The sequence below is a fragment of the Gossypium hirsutum genome, chromosome A07 (assembly GCF_007990345.1).
Source record: "Gossypium hirsutum isolate 1008001.06 chromosome A07, Gossypium_hirsutum_v2.1, whole genome shotgun sequence".
Lineage (NCBI taxonomy): Eukaryota > Viridiplantae > Streptophyta > Magnoliopsida > Malvales > Malvaceae > Gossypium > Gossypium hirsutum.
Genome location: NC_053430.1, coordinates 98,626,943 through 98,645,694, shown reverse-complemented (window position 1 = coordinate 98,645,694; position 18,752 = coordinate 98,626,943). Strand labels below are relative to the sequence as shown.

Below are 18,752 nucleotides of genomic sequence, written 5' to 3'. Positions count from 1 at the left end.
ACACATACTCGGACATTTCGGAAAGACGAGTTATAAAATTTCATTTCCAAATTCAAACCAATTGAACAAAATCATATTGTCCCTATTATGGGCCTAGGGACCCAAACCGTGTATTATTAGCTGTTAGGGACTAAACCAGGAACTATAGAAAATTTTAGTAAAATGCCTAGGGCTATGCCTCACACGCCCGTGTGGAGGCAAAGCACACGCCCGTGTGTAATGAACCGAAAGTTACGGTATCGAAAATTGAGTCTTGAGTACTATTTCCGTGAAATTTATTCATGAATATTTATTAGAAATATTTATGAATTATAGTTGAATGGTTATTTAGTGTTTAATTAAGTGAAGTAGCTTGAATTTAGTTTAAAGGATTAAATTGCATAAGGAATAAAAGTTTAATTATAGATTAAAGAAGTAAAAGGGACTAATCTAGCAATTAGACCTTAAGTGCCATGTGTATGAATGTATGATATAACATGTGTAATAGTTGGTATATATGTGTAATAGCTATAAGATATTTTATGTTATAGCTATTACACATGTTAATTTTATATTTATTATAGGTTAATAATAATATAATATAGTATAATGAATAAAGAATAATGAGTAAAGAATAGAAAAGTTACAGAGAGCAAACGTGAGAAAGAAAGAAAGAAAGAAAGAAAGAAAGATAGAAAGACTAACAGAGAGCAAACGTGAGAAAGAAAGAAGGAAAGAAAGAAAGAAATAAAAAAGGGAAATTTGAGGATTAAGGCCCTAAAGTTTGATTGGTAAGTTGTTTTAGCTCATTTTCCTATGATTTTTATGTTTATGGATGCCTAATTCAAAGTTCTACATGTATGAGGTTAAAATGAAGAAAAATAGAGAATTTTTAGATATTGATTTAGTTGAATAAATTGAGGTTTTATGGGTTAAATTGATAGAAATTGAAGTTAGAAGTGATTAGTTAAAGGAATTTCTAAGTTAGGTTTAAATAGGGACTAAGTTGAATAGAGCTCAAAATTTATGTTTTAAAATGAATTTTATGAGTTAGAAATTGTTAATGAGTTGATTAAAAGAGAATATGAAGCTTAAGTTAAAAAAAAAGATTAGTAATGGAAAAAAGGACGAAATTGAAATTTTTGTAAAAGTTTGGTAGAAAGTGAAAATGTGTTTTATGAATTAATATATTGATGATTTTTAATTATATGATTGTTAGTAGCAAACATAGCACCGGATACGTCATCAAAGAAGGGAAAAGAGAAAGTGAACGAAGATATCGATTAAATTCGATAAATAATGGTTTGTATTTCTATAAACTGAGCTTAATCGTTATTGCTCTATTTGATATTTATATTGTATGAAAATGTGAATGAGGTAAGTATTTTTACCATATTGAAATGAATGTGATTTGGAATACCCTATTAACAGTGTCGGACTAGTCGGATATAGTTGACATGTCATAGGAATTGGAAGTATTGGGATATTCCGACATTGAGTCGATGAGACACTATGTGTCGACTACTATTAAAGTTTCGGATTTGTTCCGATGAAGTACTTTGTGTACTATAATGTTAAAGTTCCGGATTTATTCCGATGAAGCACTATGTGCTTATCCCGGAGTGTGGGTTAGATCCGTGTATCTGTCAGTGTCCGAGTTATGTTAATAAGGGTAAATAAAGTAAAGGTTATTAAAGTACTGATTGATATTGAATAATAGCAATAATGTGTTTGAATTACCATGTTTTAAAGTTGATTAAGCTATTGTTTATAGAAATACCACTGAGAGTATTCTCAGCGTACGGTTTGTTTCCGTGCGCAAGCTAGGTACGAAAGTATAAGGACTCAGCATACAAGCCGATCCCCAAACTCAAATTGGTGAAGTTTCTATCTTTTTGGAAAATGGCATTGTACCTAAGATGTCTTTTGGTCATTTTGAAAGTATCTAAGTTGTTAAGTGATATTTTGGTATGTTTTGTAAATGTTACCAAAACCTTAAGTATGGTATGTTTTGATATGTTAGTGAAGAGTAATAAGAGGAAGTGTTGGTAAATATTGTAGATAGAAGAAATGAAGATGTTATAAACTTAGTTATCAACATTTTATACTAAAACAGATTTGGACAGTAGCGGTAATCCAACTTTGAAAATATACCAAAAATAGTATAAAGTGAATTAGATAATGAATAAAATTAGTAAGTAGATATATGAGTCTAGTTTCAGGAAAAATTTACGGAATTAGATTTCGAGTTTCGTAACTCGAGGTATGATTTTTTTAGCGACTGTGACGCAGATGGATATTTTACTACGAAAACTGTTTAAGTGCTAAGATAAGTTTTGTAATGTCTCCTGCTGGACTCCAGCGACGGTCTCGGGTAGGGGGACGTTACACCGTGTGTTTGGAGACACGCCCGTGCCCCTCACCCGTGTTGAATTATTTGATTTATTTTCCATTTCGAACCTACAGGGGTTTTCACACGGCCAAGCACACGCCCATGTCCTTAGCCCGTGTCCCTCACATGACCTAAACACGCCCGTGTTCAAAAACTCGAACATTCTGTTTCTGATGTTATCACTCATTTGCGGACACACGGTCAAGGCACATGCCCATGTGCTAGGCCGTGTCCTCTACACGGTTGAGACACACGATCGTGTCTCTACCCGTGTGTTTACTACCATGCAAACTGGCCTATAATTCTAGGTGTAGGGGACACACGACCATACCATACGCCCATGGGGCTGGCCATGTGTCACACACGGCCTAGACACATACCCGTGTGTCTACCCCTAGGGACCATTTTAGAGGCTATTTTCTAAGCCTTTGGTCACCCTCAACCAACCATACATACCATTATGGTCTTTGGGCATTTATTAAGGTATAGTTGTACCCTTAAACTTTCTTGGCCAAGTTCATACACGTTACTACATGTCTCATTTTAAACTATGACCATAATACCCTCTTTGTTTTAGGGTTACTCTTTCAATAATCATATTTTATAACTCATGTCCTTTATGACCTAAACTATTCTCAATTGGTTTGGCCATCATTCTCATGTTCATTCATAGTATAACACATTTGGCATTCACATGAAGCATTCACACATAACCATGCACATTTAGTAGGTTTATAACTTACATCAAAATGAGCTATACCTCATGGTCATATACAGAATGAAGTAAGCATATCATTCAAGCCCTTACATTGGCCAGCCAAATGACACATTTAACAAAATAACCAAAAATCCTATACATGCCATTATAACAAAATAAAAATTTCTATATACCAAAATAAGACAAGTTGATAGTGTTGGCAAAGCTCCGACAGTCTTTCAAACTTCACGAGTCCTCGAGCTCTGAAAAAAAAGGGAAGAGAAAGAGGGGTAAGCATTTACATGTTTAGTAAGTCTGATAACTAGAAAGTAAACTTACCAGTAAATTAGCATACAACCATATTAGGCAATAATTCCAACAAGTATGAAATAGTTTCCCTATCACACGAACTCAATCATCAAGTTAGTCTCATATCAATACATTATGTCATTAGTCTTAGATAAGCTCATCAATTCAATATTTTCATTATCTATTTCTCATGTTAATCCCGTTGAATTTCTCAAAAATCTCGATGGATAGCCCAATTACCATCAAAATAAGTGATCATCTCAAGTACGTACTCCCGCCAACCTTACATCTTACGGAGGATTACCACTCCAGGTTAAATCCCCCGTAATATCAACTCATAGAGCATTGTCGGGATTACCAGTCCAGGCTAAATCTCTTTCAACGGCAATTGCTCTCATAAACTTGGATCTGGATTGCCAGTCCAGGCTAAATTCAGTCCTCAATCGGATTACCCGTCCGTGTTAAATCCTTATTGCACCCATATTCTTCGGGAGGCTCGATCACTCAAGCAACACCCGTCCCGGCTGGATCCTTTCTATATTGAGATCAGCGAATTACTTGTCTAGGCTAAATCCTTCTCTGCAACACATGCAGGATCTCAAGTCATGTGAGTCATAATTTAACCATCAGATTTCCCTTTTTATTTCAACCGGGACATTTATCATCTTTTCATTTACACTAGCACGTCCTATGGATTATTGTACAATGAATATCTAATTATCATACATTCAAGAACATGCATTTTTAAGTATATTAAGAGTTTACTTTGGGTTATACGAACTTACCTAGTAGTCGTTCTAGATTTCGTGTCTCAGTTATTCCGAAACCTTTTGTTTTCCACGGGCGACCTCCGGAATTGGTTCCTCGGGGTCTATATCAAGAAAATTAGACTATTAATACATCACATTTTTCATTTTAGGATTAAAACTCACCCCAAGCAAAATGGCTATTTTTCCCCTAACCTTTCACAATATTTACAATTTAGTTCTAAGGCTCGTATAATGAAATGCATATAATTCCTTGGCTACCCAAGCCTAGCTGAATGTTATTCACACTTATAGCAGGCCATGTTTTTCCTTCATTCTATATTTTTCTACCTACTCACAACTTTTACAATTTAGTCCTTCAAGCCATTTCCATGAAAAAACACTTAGGCTCCGTTTGTTTGCCAGTAAAATGTTTTCCAGAAAATGATTTCTGGAAAATGATTTACTTTTCTGGAAATGATTTACTTTTCTGGTATTTGGATAAAACTATGTAAAATATTTTCTGCTGTTTGGCAGAATTCCTGAAAATATTTTCCGGAAAAGCTATTTTTACATATATTAATAAATTTATATATATATATTAATAAATTTATATTTTAAATTATTTTTACATATATTGCAATAATTTATTTATAAATAAATTAGCTTAAATTTTTATAATTTTTAGACATGTTGTTCTCTTTCATCTTTCACTGGTTCATTTACATACTCCACTCTTTAGTTCGAACTTCTTCCTCTCAAGTCTTTGCTTGTTTCAATTAAACTGAAATTCGACTTGTTTCTTTAAGTTGGACTTTTGTGAATATGGAGATCCTTAAAAAAAAGTTGACCAAAGATAAGATTGAGACAACCAATAGATAAGATTGAAGATCAAAGCTGAAATAGATCTTGTTTAGGTCAACTCATTACGGTAAATTTAAAACCATTTGTTTTTTAAACTCCAGAAATGATAAAAACATCACACTTACAAAGACTTATAAATGTAACACAGAGGGATTTTATAAGATCTTTGAACATTTGATAAATTTTAACTTTTGATCATCAAAGATCAGTTTTGTTTAAATTAAACAAATATTTGTACACTTAATTCTCCCTATGAGACATTTTTAAAAAACCGGGGAAGAAAATTAGTATTTAATTGAAGTCTAAGGCTTTGACTGGTATCCCCATAGATTGTTCCTTGCCCACTTCCACTGATCTCTGCACATCTCTGTTATACCATATTTTTCTCTACAATATAGCAAACTCTTAAGATTAAAAGGACCTATCTTGTACTGTAATTGGAAATTCTTTTTGAAAGATTATCCATGTTAACTGAATAATCTATTAGGAAAAAGATGGGATTGTAAACATACTTTCGACCAAGTTCTTTTTGAGCTTTTTCAGTGGAAGCATAAACAGCTGTAGCATCTCCTGGCCTTCTGGGGCATAGTTTAATGGGGATTTTCTGCAATATTTTCAGCAACAATAGTTTTATATTAGCATAAATGAGAGCGAGGCCGAGAGAGAATGTTGAATGGGAATTGACAAATAGATGTTGAATGGGAATTGACAAATAGCATTAACCTTTCCAGAAGCTTTCTCAAAAGTAGCAACCATTTCAAGCACAGATTTACCACTGCTGGTTCCAAGGTTATAGGCAATGCAGCCTAGAACAAGAAGGAAATTGACAAAAGGAGCTAAAGGGAGAGAAAATTAGGCATAGCAACCTGTTGAGATGAAAGTTAGCTTAAATTCCCTTTTGTAACCACACAGATCCTATATTGGCCAAGTCTTAATTTCCTATTGGCCATTACTTTCAGTTGTTAGCTAAGGAGTTATTATCAGATACTGTACATGAACACACTCATATTCCCTTATTTTCTTCTATTATTTTCTAGCCTTTCTTCTCAATTCTTGATTAAATAACACAACCCAAGCTCCCTGATTTCTGATCTTTCTAAAACGTACAATAAACTAATATAGAAACAAGATTCACTAACAAAGGAGCTGCCAGGAAATAATAGAAAAAAGATGAATAAACAATTAAACCCAAAACAAAATCTCTAATCAGAGTTCAATCCTAATAAAGTAAATAAAGGCGAAGAAGAAATAATAGAAAAAAGATGAATCAACAATTACACCCAAAACAAAATATCTAATCAGAGCTCAATCCTAACAAAATTAAATAAAGGTTAAGAAAAGGATTGTTTTTATTTTTTTGCTTTAGAATTAAACCAATCTTGTTTATTCAGTAATAATTTCTTCAAGGGTTAACTACGATCAAGAAAACAAATGAAAGAAAAATTAAAGAAAAAATTCACCTTAAATACTAACAGTTGAGTCTAAGTTAGTGAAAGTCCAAGCTAAGATCAAGCAATCATTTAAACCCAACACTCAATATCCACATCATAACAAAAAACTGCAGCTCATACTGATCGGTTAAGAAAAAGTTGAAAACGAAGGGCTTCGATTTTTCTTTTAAAATAAATTCAACCATATAACTGATCACATCCCTCGAAGCCTATCCAATTTTTTCTTCAACTTTCCACATCAACTTTCACAATCACAATTTCTCTTGAGGTGAGTGTATCAAGAATCTTCATACATCCATAAGCAACAACTAAGGCAAACACTCAAAAATTCAATAAATAGGTAGAGTTATTTAGATTTTGGAGAAAATGGAATACAATCATCAAAGTAAAACAACAGGATCAATTCCATTCATTTTCTAGTAAACTACAATACTGCGTGCTGTCTCAAAAGAATTTGAGTTTAAACATAAAAATTAAGAATCAAAATAGAAAAATGTATCACTAGATGGAGGGAAATTATCTATGTTTATTAAACGAAACATACTTTAAACATAAAATGTTGGATGATAAAGATGCAGTGGCCCACAGCAGCTGAAATAAAATGGTATTTGTACAACAGACTTTCAAATCTGTTTTATTAGAAGAATCCAGATTTGCTTTTAACATTTCTAGTTGGTGGAGCCAAATTCATATACTTCTTGTGTTGGCAAGATTAAGATGTTCCAAGTCTCATTATAGTTTTAGAGGGTGATTTAAATAAAATTTGTTTATTAAGAGTATTTGTGGTAGAACTAGTAGTGAAGCTTCTGGTTCTATAGGCTCACAAAGTATATGACACAACTAACCCAAAACAACACATGAGAACACCAGTTAAAACCCATCAAATGAAAAATGATGATCCCACCAACAGCTAAAAGTATTAGACAAAGTCACTGCCGACTACCAGAAGAATGACCACGGTTAAGTATGGAAAAAAAGTCGAAACAGCAAGAATGAAGAGAATCGAACGGGTCTAAAAGAGGGACAACAACCACACGTCAATCTCAATCCAAGGGAATCAGAAAATAAGTTCCTTTTTGGTTTCTTTTTAAGGCATTGTTTTAATTGATTTTATTATAATCCATAATACATGCAAATGAAAAGGAGAATTAAAGAAGATGCACCAAAACCACAACCCCACATCACAAAACCCATCACCAAAATAAAATGAAAAAGCAGAATTAAAGAAGATGCCATACCTTGCGAAGAGGAATGAGATCCTATGAAAGAGGGGAAGATAGAAAACGATACAGCAGCGTCTGTAAAATTTGCCAGAGAAAAGAAGATATGCAACGGATTAAGGAAAAAGGGAAGGGATTTGAAGAATGGAAGAAGAAGAATACTTACCTGGATGAAGAAGGAGATGGAAAAATTGAAGAATGGAAGAAAAAGAAGGCTTAAAGTTGAAGAACGGATGAAAAACAAGGCTTACCTGGATGAAGAGGAGATGGAAAATGTCTTACACAATTGAAATCAATAAGACGCTTTTCCCAAATTGAAAGGCATTTTACCTATGTCCAGTAAAAAATTTTTCCTTTGGAAAATGTTTTCAAGCATCCAAACACGGTAAAACCAGGAAAACATTTTCTGGAAAATGTTTTCTTGGCTTCCAAATGGACCCTTAGTAAAAGTTGTTTACCATCCTTTAAACTTTCATAGTCCTTCATAAATCATCAAAACACAAACATCTCATGCGTGGGTAATTTTCTAAACATGAACCCTAGCATGTGATATGGGTAGAAATAGAATGAGCATGTTACGAGGATCTCAAAAATACAAAGAACATTAAAAACAGGGCTAGGATTAACGTACTATCCAGCTTGAAATGTTGGACAACCCTAGCTATGGAGACCCCTAGAATTTCGGTAGCATGAAGAAGAAAATGAGCTGATTTTAGCTTGATTTTTCCCTTTTTATTTAGTTTATTGCCAAATGACCAAAATGGCCTTCCTTACTAAACTTCAAAAATTTTCCATGCATTCCCATTTTTGTCCAAAAACTTAGAAATTAGGTAAATTAATATTTAAGGATCTTTAATTAATATTCCAAAGCAATTTCATACAAATTGCTTCTAAACCTTGCACATAGAATTTCTTCATGAAATTCTTCAAGCAATTTCCAATTGGACACCTTGCACATAGAATTTCTTCATGAAACTTTAACACATGCTTGTTCTCATATCCTAGACCTCACAATGATCAAAAAATAATATTTTAATGTCATATTTGTGGTCCCGAAACTACTATTCCGACTAGGCCCTAATTCGGGATGTTACACACATGGCCAGACACATGGGCGTGTGACTGGACCATGTGAGACACATGGCTAACACATGGGCGTGTGGTTTGGCCATGTGTCCTCTACAACCTTAGAATTTTAAAACAAAGTGCTCAGTTAATTTCACACGAGCAGAGACACGGGCGTGTGTCTCAGCTATGTGAAGCACATGGCATAGCATACGGGATTGTGACTGGCCGTGTAATCTAAGTCAGAGAGTTACACGGGGTCAAACACGGCCTAAGGCATAGGCATGTCGCATGGCCACACGGGTGTGTCCCTTGTCCACACGGGCATGTGACCCCGCATTTATGAAAAATTTTAAAATTTCACGAAAAATTTTTAGAGTACCCGAATTCGTCTCAATTTGTTTCTAACTCGTGTTTTGGGCCTCGAGGGCTCAATAAAGGGAAAAAAATGATATAATTATGATGTTTATGTGTGAATAATTATGTAATGTTCGTATTTGATCTGAAAAGTTCAGTAATGCCCCGTAACTTTGTTCCGGCGACAGATAAGGGTTAAAGGGTGTTACACACTCTATTAGATGCTGGAAAAATAGAATGAACTTATTTGATAGCCATAAGTCTTCAAAATTAGGTTATTTGTGTCAATATATTTAGAAAAATAAAACAACACATCACCATGTTTATCATGTAGCAAACCATCGATACCTTTTATGTAACATCCTCGAATTTTTCAAAGCTCGGAACAACGACAATCAAGTGATATCTCAGTTATAATTTGAGAAATTCAGAAATCAAATATTATCAATGCTATAAGACAATAAAGACAAATACTTAAGGCAATAAGAAAATTTTTTGTTTTGAGAAAAAAATCTAGAATATCGACTAAATTGCAAGAGAGTGAAAAAATATAGGGGTCAAAATGAGAAAAGTGAAAGATATGATGATTAAATTGAATTATGGAAAGAGGATAAGGGACTAGAGGTGCAAATAAACAAAAAAGAAGTATGAATCATACATGGAATTATAGGAAAAGATAAAGGGCAAAATGGTAATTATTTTAAAAAGATAATTATGGGGAGTGTCATGATTATAGGTTAAGTTGTGTTGATTTATGATTGGAGGGTCAAAAGTGTAATAATTAAAATAATAGATATTTGGATAGATTTTTTATGAAGAATATGACGACCACGTTTTGACTTGAAGCTAAGTATAATGATGGATCGGGTCAGAAAATAGCGGAGAAAATTTAAAATTTACTAATTAATGATTTTTAGTATTTAGAAAGTATTTAGACCCGATAAGAGATTAGAAAATATTTCCGAGATAGAAAAATTTTAAATAGAAGCTTAGGCTAAATTGAAAGAGTATAAAAATTATTGTAGTGGAAGTAGGAATTTAGAAAGTTAAGAGATACATAATGGTAGTAGAAAGGAAGGAATGATTAAGAAGAAATTTAACCAAGTGAAGTATGAGTCATCCTAGGAATTGTAAAAGATGAGTTGGGATAAAATGATGATGGGTAAAAGTGTAAAGATGGATGGCTTGAGGACTTATTAGTAAATTGACCATTTAATAAAAAGGTGAGATATTTTTAGTGGACATGTGTAGAAATGCGGGAGAAGATGAAAGATATCATCTTTTCCCACCACACCAAATCGTCACCCCCCCAAAATCCATCTAACTTTTCTTTTATTTCCTTCTATGTCCTTCCTCCATTGTTGAATCATCCAAGCTTCAAACCTTCCTATTTTTTTTAAAATTTATTTAGTAAAAACTAGAAAGAAGACTAGTGAGCAACTTTATTTCTTGAGGAAACTTCCATAGATGGGTTAAAAGAGAGAAATACATGAGTTAGGGTTTTGGGTTTTCAAAGAGTTAAGGTAAGAATGATGGAAACTCTCATAACATACATGTTTATTTTCATAATCTAGCATTGAAAAGTTATTTGATTTTAGTTTTAACTTATAAATGTTATATGTTGTTATGAAATTGAGAAAAATAGAAGAAGTTTGAGGACAAAAGTGAAGGGAAAGGAAAAGAAGTGGCTAAGGAGTAGAAGAGAAGAAAAACTCATCATCCAAATTTTGGAAGTAAGTACTCCAAGTAGTAATTTTGTTTAAGTTATGTTAACTAGATAATTATGTTAATTAAGTAGTTTAATTACTAAATTAGTGATATCATAATAAGTATTTGGTATGGGTAAATAATGTAAATGTTATGAATTTTGACTTTGGTGTACCATTATATGACGTATTCTAGTGATAATAAAAAAGGACTAAATTGAAAGAAATTAAAATGTGTTATAATATTATGAATATGTGGAAAGTGAGTTTAAATGAAGCGATGTAAAAATTATAGTGTTTTATGTGGTAAAAATGAAGAGAATTTACTAGTTTTAGTGTTGTTATTGTATAAGGACTAAATCGTGAAAAGTACAAAGTTATATTATTTTCTATCTAGTGAGTGAGTGAAAAGATTTAATAATAATAAAAGTTCATGTAGATGAGTCCCGAACTATTGGGACATTGATGGCGTGCCATTAAGGAAAATTAGCACGCTTATCGTATTATTTCGCACTTCGGTGCTTATCGTTGTAAAAAATTGCACTTTGGTTCTTATCGTTATTATTTTGCACTTCAATGCTTATCGTTATTTGCACTTTGTGCTTAGTGATAAATGATATGCATTACTAATACATTATTGATTTATTTTCGTATATCCTAAGTGTTCAGCTAGTCAACATTGGGCTATAGTGTCGTAATTGGACTATTATAAATTAATGAGTTATGGTAAGTAATGGTAAGTGTGATTTTTAAGAAAAATATGTTAAAATTTAAGGAATAATTTGATATGAATTATATGTCTATAAAATGAATGTAATTTTATTTTATATTATTATATATAGTAGATTTTAAAAATATTGAAGTACTTACTAAGTCTTCATAGACTTACCGTGTTAATTCTCTAACACGTAAGTGCAGTAGATCCCGTTGGGCTAATATCGAGGTCGAATGCACCCCATCTCATCACCATTCCAAGAGGCAAGGTTGTATGTATGAATTTTGGGTTTAGTGTGGCATGTACATAGGTTCTTAGTATAGGTGAATGTTAGATGGACTAAAATGCAAACTTTGGAAACCTTGTTATTTTGGTGATCTAATGGCATATTTTGTTAGCTTTTGAAAGGAATTTATAATAGCTTGACATATGCATGCATATATGATGTTATTATATGGATTTTGTGGTGAATTTTAATAAGTTTGAGGGTAATTGAAATGGTTTGGAAGTATTTGAATGTTTTGAATTAGTGCAATGGGGCTTTTTAGCAATTTTCCAACTGTTTTTTGTGTCATTATAACCCAAGGTATCAATACCTAAGGGTAAGGTAATGAAACCTTGACCCAAAAATCAAATTTTTGAGAAACAGAGAGCAATTTTGATATCGTTTTTGAGGTGAGTATCGATATTAAAGCCTAGGTATCGATACCTAGGCCTAAGGTATTGATACCTTCATCAAAACTTGAATTTTTGGAGTTCCAAAATGCTATTTTGGTATCGATTTTATGCAGTGGTATAGATATCTTTCACAAAATATCAATACCTTTTGTTTAAGTATTGATACTTTGCCCCTGTTTTGAGTAAAAACATTTTTTAAATCATTTCCAAACATAAACGAACATCTATTAATAACCCAGATGTTTAGATTAACAATTTTTCGGTTAAATAAGTTAATACACTATGTATGAAGGATCGAATTATACAATGCATTATGTATGAAGAATCGAATTATACAATGTCTAGCCAAAACCACTTTGGCACTAAATGTAATAGTCTTATACCAAGTCCATAAAGTCATATCGGGTATAGCGGTGTTACAAAGATAAATGTAGATGAAGGTAAAAAAGTCTGGAAAAATCCATCCATCTCTTTAAAATCCATTCACGTCACTCCCACCCCCTTTATCCATCATCTCAACTTTTCACTTTCTCACAAATAAGTCCTTTTCCACCATTAACAAGCCAATTAAGCTTAAACTTTCCAATTTCTTTTATGATTAGTGAGTGAAATCAATAGAGAAGTGTAGATACTACCTAAAATTTATGAGAAGCTCAATCATAGTTGTCTTGGAGAAGAGAGAAAATAAGAGTTAGTGTTAAATACAAGTGTTTAAGGTAAGAAATGTTAACTTTGTATGAAATACATGCTAGTTTTACTTAAATAACATAAATTATGATATATGAGTATGATTTTAATATGTAAATATTGTATGTTTGATATGAAAAATGAAGAGAAAATAAAAGAACATGAGAAACAAGAGGAGAAATAGAGCAAGGAGAAGCGAAATGGAGAAGAAAGCTTAATTCCAAGCTTTGAACAGTAAGTACAACTGGATTATTCTTTATTTAAAATATGTTGTTAATATTTAGGTTTAATTAGATGAATAAATACTTTAATATGGTGATAAGTTTACATGTTCCATGAATGAAGAATAAGACTTGATAACGATTAGGTATATGGGAATGATGAATTGATTACGTTTACTAAATATATGTTAAAGAGAAAAAGAAAGAAAGATAAGAAAAAGATTGAAAAATGTAAAAAAAAAAAGAAAAAAGAAAGAAGAAGACTAAATCGTACAAGATGAAAAAGTTGATGGAAGTGTGATAATTATAAGTAAGTGTGTACTTGAAGTGAAATATGTGAAAGAGTTGATACAATAAATTGTTTATATCTTGGTCTAAATTGTTCCAAATTAAGATCCTCTTGTTATTTTTTAATATAGACTCAATGAACTTTTTACCATAAAAATTTCAGAATTTTATCTTATGCCAATTAATACAGTAAATTGTTTTAGCTTTTCTTTATTCTGATGGTAGCCAGCTTTGACCCTTTTTCACTAAATATTAATTATCTTTCATTATGGGACTTGTATAGTATTTCTATTTGTTTCCCTTAAAAGTAGGCTCATCAATATTTTAAGAATATAAATTTTATCTCCTAAACATTTTTTAAATCATTCTAACCTTCTCTCTAAAAAATTCATATATCTCATAATATAATATTCTTTTACTTACAATGTTTCTTTTATACTAACTAGACTCAATAGGATTTTATTTTTATATTTAATTAAACATCTAAATAGATCTCTACAATTTTTGGTGACTTTTCAAAGTTGAACTACTACTACTGCCTAAAACTGTTTTCAAAGTTCAAAGTTAAAATTGTTTTAAAACAATTCGATATAGTTCTAGGCCAAAAAGTGTTGGTACTTTTTGGTCAGTATAGATAATTTCTAAAATATCAATACCCCTAAAAAATCGGTACCAAATTGGCATTCTGTTTCTAAAACATTTCAGCTAAGTATCGATATTTTTCATATGGTATCGATAAAAGTTTACTGATATTGATATTTCTGACTCCAACGATCACTGAATTTTGCATTAAATGCTAAAAATATTGACGCTTTGTTAGCAAGTATCGATACTCATGGTTGCAGCTCCATTCATTTCTCCAACAACCATAACGGTTGGAAATCAATTAAGGGGTATAAGTATCATCTTTCAAAGACCCTACAACAACAAGCTTAAAGATCAATCAAAAACAGCATTGTGCTTTCAATTCTCAACAATTTCCTTTATACACACTTGTGAGCTTTTATTGTATTCATTTCAGCTCGAGTGTTTATTCTTGTATTTGTGCTTAATTTGCAAACATCCTGATCTTGTAAGGGTTTTTTCTTAGTTTGTTTATTTGTTATTCTCTTTGAAAGGGTTTTGTCTTAAGGTTTGGGTAGAAAGCTTAAGGGATCGAGTTTGTAAGGCTAAACCTTGTCTTCAAAGGTTGTCAAATTAATTTGGTAAAATTCTTAGTTGTAGAAAGCTAAGGTAATAGAGTAGACAATTTGACCTGAACCACTATATATCGTCATGTTCATTGTCTCTATCTATTTTCTTAGCAACCACAAATTTTTAAAAAGGCCAATTCACCCCTTGACAATTTTGAGTTGATTAATCAAGCTAACATTAACTTTCTTTGATACACTATCTCAATTTATAACTGCTTTTAAAATATAAAAATTTTAAGGGTGTTACATGACAAGTCGAGTTGTAATATTTGTAGTGTTACAACAAAACACTTAAGTATTCAAGGATCGAACCAAAGAGAGTTTGAGGACAAAGTGATTCATAAGCAACAAGTATGCAAATAGGAAGGCTAGCTAACTACTCGCTAAGTATTATATTACAAAAATTCATAATCAAGGGTTAATTACACTAATTGGCTACGTAACACTAAAAAAGACCAAATTATAGAACAATCAAAATTAAGCAATTAACAATTCAACAAAGAAAAGCGGTTGGTTGACTTCCATGTTGCTGATTAGTCTTTGGATTAGGGATCTAAAAGGCTTAAACTTCTAATTGGCTCAATTTTACCATATTATACGATTTAGTCTAGTTCATCTCTTGACCTCACCAGTCTAACTCAAGACAACCGAAACAATCCAACACACATTCAAATAAGCACAAAAATAAGGTTAAAGAAAACTTAGGTATTTCTTATTGGTTGCTTGAAGAATATGATGACAACAATAATGGAGGTGAAAAATACAAACAAATTTTAGATTTTTAACTATGAAAAGAAAATGAAGCCGAGTTATATTAAAAGCTATGGATTAAAATGAAAATACAAAAAGAGTTTTGAGTACTAAAGTGCCATGAAGACAAAGCTACAATAAAAACTAACTAAACTACCACTAAAAATCACTAAACCAGAAAAGCTAGAAACTAAACCCTAGAAAAGATGAAGAAGACTAACTAGAAAGCTTAAAAGATGATAGAAAAGTAAAAGAAAAAAGAAAAAAAAGAGAGAAAAAGATGGCTCCTTTTTGTTCTCAGCCAAAAGTAACTTTAAAACATCATATTAAAATCTAAAAAAGTTGACTAGAATGCCCCTAGAAGCTGTGTTTTGATTGGGTAATGTGTTGGGCAAAAGATTACCCTTGCAACTAATTTCTCCTTGTTGGGCAACGTTGTCACGAAACCTAGGCTTCGGTGTTGCAAACCCAAAATAGTAATGAACTTGTGAATCTTGGTGTTGCGACACCCACTGGTCGATGTTGCAACATCATTGGAGCTGGCTCTATGTTGATTTTTCGTTGAAGTTTTGCATCCTCAAGGTGAAAGCTCTGGGTGTTATGACTTCTATGACATTAGTGTTGCGAAACCCTCTCTGAATGATGTTTTCCTCGAGGTTGGACCACTATCATTGATAAACTGTAATTTATACATATTTTTACCCATGTTTAACGCATTTTATGGATGATTTCCCATTAGAATTGGTGAATTCGATGCTCCTAATACTTTAATTTCATGTTTTATACTTAGAAGAGCATAAGAGAGTGAAAGGAACGAGAAACGGGCCAAAAACAGAGAAAAATGGGCCAAAGTACAAATTCAACATGGCCTGGACCTCCTCACATGGGCAGACCACACGGACGTGTCAATTAGGCAGATTCGAAGCACGACTCACACGGGCGTGTCCCTGTCGAGCCCAAGTTGAGTCCAATTCGGAAAAGGCCAATTTTGAGGGTTTCTAGGCATTCTAAAGCCTATAAATACACCCTAGAGGAGGAAACTAAGGGGGACACATGGAGAGGAATGAAGGAATTACTTGAAGGAAGCTGATTGATCCATCTCAAAAGCCGGAGTCACCATCAAGACTAAAGATCTCCCCTCAATTTCCCTTCAGGAGTTCTTGGTTTTCTTTATGTTTTGTATTCGTTATTCTTCTGAGATGTTTTCCTTTTTAGTTATGAACTAAATCCCCTAAATACCTAAGGGGAATGAAACCTAAGACGAATCTTGTTATTATTTTCTAAATTGTATGATAAATATTTAACTTTTTCTTAATTATGTGTTCTTAATTCTTGTTTTGATATCCCAGGATATTGATTCAAGATAAGCTCTTATTCAAAGGAGGAATAGACCCTGTCTAAGAGTACATTTGTCATAATTAAGCGGAGTTGTTTGCGCGTCTAGACATAAAGTGACAAGATTTTGCCGGATTGGGGTGAAACCTAATAAGGGGATCCATAGATCGAGTTAATGCAACCCTAGGATGTTAATTAGAGAAAAGTCTCAATTATTCAATCTAGGGATTAGACGTTATTAGTCTTGAATAAGATAATAACATAACTTAGGGATCTCTACAGAACAAGTTAAATGAATAAATCGTCCAATTCGGAGCCAGAATAACAAGTAAAGTCTAGGTAGATTTTCCTTAGGTATTGTCTTAATTCAATCGTTTTCCAAAAGTAATCTCCCAATTCTACTTTCTGTGAATTCTTAGTTTAGATAATTAGTTAGTTAAAACAAACCCCCCTATTTTTAGGCTAGATAATAAAAAGACAGTCATTACTAGTACTTTTAGTTCCTTTGGGTTCGACAATCTGGTCTTGTTAAAACTATACTACTGTTCGATAGGTACACTTGCCTACATCGCGCTAATAGTTAGTTTCAAGAACGATTAATTATAAATATTTAAAACCTATCACGAAATCACGCGATCAATCGTCTCTCAACACCAATTCAATCACATCGTTAGGTTCCTCATGGCATCATTTGGTCAATTTAGGTCTCAAAAAGAGGCAAAATTGAGTAAAAACTTTTATTAATGATTTAAGCTAAAAATCAACATAAACATATAAAAGATATCTAAATTGCTTGAAAATAAGCTCCTTGAACATATTGGAGAGCCTAATTTAATGTATCAAATTACTACAGATCATATATAGAGTATATTGAATGTTTAGAATGCACAAACCAAAATTAACTAAGCTTCCACTACTTTCTCCTTCCCTTTCACTTTCAAACTTTCTCCAACCTTGTTATCTTCAAAATCGTCATCAAAATTAATGTCCAGTTTATAACACATATTCAAATTTAATGGATGTCGATTAATAGTATCATCAATTGGATTTTATTTTTTAAATCAAATAACTAGGACTAGTTTTTAAAAATTAAAAGTAAATACACTAAATTTTAAAAATTCAAAAACTATTGGGGCAAAATTAGACCTTTATTTTAATCTATTTTATGGATAGATGGAATTAAAGTTATTCCTCCCCATATTGGCCCATTTGTTAGGTTTGAAGGCAAGTTTAGGGTAATTTCAAAAAAAAATGTAAATAATAGATTGATGAGCTACATATCTATATTAAATTTTGATACATTTATGTTATGACATAATATATATTTATAAAAAAAATTATATTAATATTAAATAACACTTTGATTGAAGTGATTAAGTTAAAGTTTAAAACTTTAAAAATTATGTGTCACAAGTTCAAATTATATCATAGAATTATTTTATTAAAAAATATGAAAAGATAAAAAGACTATAGTATTAATATTTGTTATATTGTAAAATAAAAAAATTTAATCTTTATCAAATTAAATTGATATCTGATTAACTTATGGTATGTATATATAGATATATCAATAACATCCATACATCAATTTCCAGATTGTCAAAGATGCCATTCTATATATCTTTCATTCCTTTTATTTATTATAAGACGTCAATACAAGTTCACTGTCTCTGACCCTGTCTTTTGGAAGTTCCAAAGACGAGGCTATAGTCTAAATTTGGGACCACTTGATCTAAAGTGATCAGTCACTTAACAAACCCCATATCAAAGTGACTGTTCCTTAGCTTATCCTACATCACGCATACATATTCATTGGGAATAATATTAATAGGGGAGGGGAATGTGTACGTGGGAAGCAATCACTCATCCACTCAAAACTCACATTCCTTTGTGCTATAATCCACAGTTTTCAAGTATGGCTTGCCAAGATTATCATTGGACCTCAACTTACTATTTGAAGATCCAATATGTTAGCACTGTATTAACTATATATGGGTTTAGGTTTAGCATCAATGATTATGGATTGGGATGGATGCTCTTAGCATCAATGAGACAAAATGAATTTAACTACTAGTCTTAGTTTATGGCAAAAGAATCAA

General features: G+C 32.1%; 1 long non-coding RNA gene across 4 annotated transcripts; it reads right to left on the bottom strand.

Moving 5' to 3' along the window:
• Positions 1–5,026: 5,026 nt before the first annotated feature.
• Positions 5,027–8,150, bottom strand: LOC107934899 (uncharacterized). Of its 4 annotated transcripts, none has more exons than XR_001694097.2 (5): positions 7,910–8,150; positions 7,677–7,736; positions 5,711–5,853; positions 5,500–5,591; positions 5,027–5,374 (listed from the first exon to the last, which is right to left on the bottom strand). It is a non-coding gene; the product is annotated as an uncharacterized lncRNA (long non-coding RNA). The 4 variants fall into 4 exon arrangements; XR_005929986.1 differs by lacking the exon at positions 7,910–8,150 and adding an exon at positions 7,825–7,874; XR_005929984.1 differs by having other exon boundaries at positions 5,711–7,736.
• Between the last annotated feature and the right edge of the window lie 10,602 nt (positions 8,151–18,752).